Source organism: Lissotriton vulgaris, chromosome 1_1, assembly GCF_964263255.1.
Source record: "Lissotriton vulgaris chromosome 1_1, aLisVul1.2, whole genome shotgun sequence".
Lineage (NCBI taxonomy): Eukaryota > Metazoa > Chordata > Amphibia > Caudata > Salamandridae > Lissotriton > Lissotriton vulgaris.
The window spans coordinates 1,806,339,583-1,806,342,082 of NC_141685.1; the positions used below are offsets into that span (position 1 = coordinate 1,806,339,583).

General features: G+C 57.8%; 1 pseudogene; it reads right to left on the minus strand.

The window, feature by feature from the left end:
• Positions 1 to 1,730: 1,730 nt before the first annotated feature.
• Positions 1,731 to 2,500, minus strand: part of LOC147751244 (18S ribosomal RNA) — a 3,469-nt pseudogene continuing 2,699 nt past the window's right edge.

Genomic DNA, 2,500 nt, shown 5'->3' on the forward strand with positions numbered 1-2,500 from the left:
TCGGCCTGTCCACACAGGACCAGGTCAAACCGGGTACCTGGCAACGAGGGCGGGTCGCTCCACCTGCACATCAGCCGCCCGCCGCTGGGCGGCCCCGAGCCATGCCGTCGGGCTGGCAATTAGCCCACCACCACCTTTGCCCGGGTCAGAGGCGCCGGAAGGGAAGAGCCAGGCGGCTTCCCCCATCCCGCACACCTCCCAAAGAGAGGAGCCAAGGTCCCCTAGCAGGCCCTTGACCCCTTCTCTTCCAGGCCGCCCTGCCGCGCAAGAAGGGCCACTTCCCGGTCGCCCGGAACCCGGCCGGGCCGGACCGGGACTCGGGCGTGGGAGGGCCCAGCTGGCGCTAGGGCCCTCCCATGAGGGCTGGTACCACTCCCTCCCGAGGAGGGAGTGGTACCAGCCCGGGGATGCACCGCCATTCGGTTTCCCCTCACCCGAGGGGACATCGTGCTGGGTGAACTTGGATTCCGTCTCGGAGAGGGACAGGGGACAGGAGCCGCCCCCTGCCATCCCCGGTCCCTCACACGTCGGTCGGGCCGTTCCCGGAGGGGGAAGATGCTGTCAAGAATTCCCTCCCCCTAGGGATACCGCAGTATCCAGCGCGCTGCATGCGGCGCGGACTACAGATCCCATAAGGCTTAGCAAGAAACACGGTTAAGTAATACAGAATGTCATGCTTACCTAACGCTGTAGAGCCGCCTATTTAAGGAGGAGACGGGAAGGACGCTGTGTCAGATATTCGGAGTCTACACCGACGTAACAAACAGCGGAGTCCTTCTCATTCAGGAACCTTGTGGCTATTGAGGTATCACTGGAGTACGGAGGTAAGATTGGAGCACCCGCTCTCTGCCCCGTGTCTTCAAACTCATCCTAATAGCCGGAGAATCAGCTGGGTTGCGCTTCCGACTCGGACGAGTCAGCGCGTCGTTGAGAAGGGTCCAGACGGAGACTGGTGGGAGCGGACGCTCCCAGCCCTCGTACTTTGTTAGTACTTGCTGTACGCTGAGACGCACACCGGGAGGTGCTTGCCGCGTCTCAGCGAAGAGTTCAGTAGAGGTAGGAGGTGCGATCGAGTGGCTGCTCTCGGCCCCACTCTGCGGCATTATTGTTTTGTTATTCGATGTCAGGGCACAGAAGACGCACACCAAGGAGGTGTTTGCTGCATCTCCGTGCATTGGGGCCTAAAGAGGGACCAGCTTCTAGAGGATCAGGTAGAGCGGTTGCTCCCTGTTCTCCCGTTAGAATCAGTGGTTCCTCCAAGACCCCTAATCTGCCACCAAAACTAGACAACCCATCACAGCTGTCGAGCGGCATTGTCGGCCGTTGTTTAGCACAGTGCCCTCCTTTGGAGTACATCGGGACCGGTGTACATGCGGAGGACGGTGAGAGCCTCCGGTGCTGTGATTGGGTATCGTATTTAGACTGGCGGTTCCAGCTACGTTATTTGAGTTTCTTTCTTTGTATTGCCAATTCTCACCATTAAATACCCTCCATATAACTGGTTGTTGTGTGTTCTGTTGGTGTCTGTCCCCGATCCCGGGAACGCAAGGCTGTTACAGATGCCCTCCGAAGTCCCGGTCCTTCACCCAAGCCCCCATATGGCCGCGGACCGCTCTGCCGGGCCGAGGCTCGCCAGGGCAGGGCCGGGCCCCGTGCCTACGATGTGCGCTCTCAGGACGCGGCCGAGGGCTTCGGGCTGGCGCCGTCGGTCGCTCGGGCCACTCCGCCGTTAATGATCCTTCCGCAGGTTCACCTACGGAAACCTTGTTACGACTTTTACTTCCTCTAGATAGTCAAGTTTGATTGTCATCTCGGCGCTCCGCCAGGGCCATTGCCGACCCCGGCTGGGCCGTTCCGAGGACCTCACTAAACGATCTAATCGGTAGTAGCGACGGGCGGTGTGTACAAAGGTCAGGGACTTAATCAGTGCTAGCTTATGACCCACACTTACTGGGAATTCCTCGTTCATGGGAAATAATTGCAATCCCCAATCCCTATCACGAACGGCGTTCAGCGGGTTACCCGCACCTGTCGGCGAAGGGTAGACACACGCTGATCCGTTCAGTGTAGCGCGCGTGCAGCCCCGGACAACTAAGGGCATCACAGACCTGTTATTGCTCAATCTCGTGTGGCTGAACGCCACCTGTCCGTCTAAAAAGTTGGACGCCGACCGCTGAGGGTCGCGTAACTAGTTAGCATGGAGGAGTCTCGTTCATTATCAGAATTAACTAGATAAATCGCTCCACCAACTAAGAACGGCCATGCACCACCACCCACATAATTGAGAAAGAGCTATCAATTTGAGTCAAATTAAGCTGCAGGCTCCACTCCTGGTGGTGCCCTTCCGTCAATTCCTTTAAGTTTCAGCTTTGCAACCATACTCCCCCCAGAACCCAAAGACTTTGGTTTCCTGGAAGCTGCTCGGTGGGTCATGGGAATAATGCCACCGGATCGCTAGTCGCAAAAAACACAGTTGATGGACAGAATGTAGAACAATGTC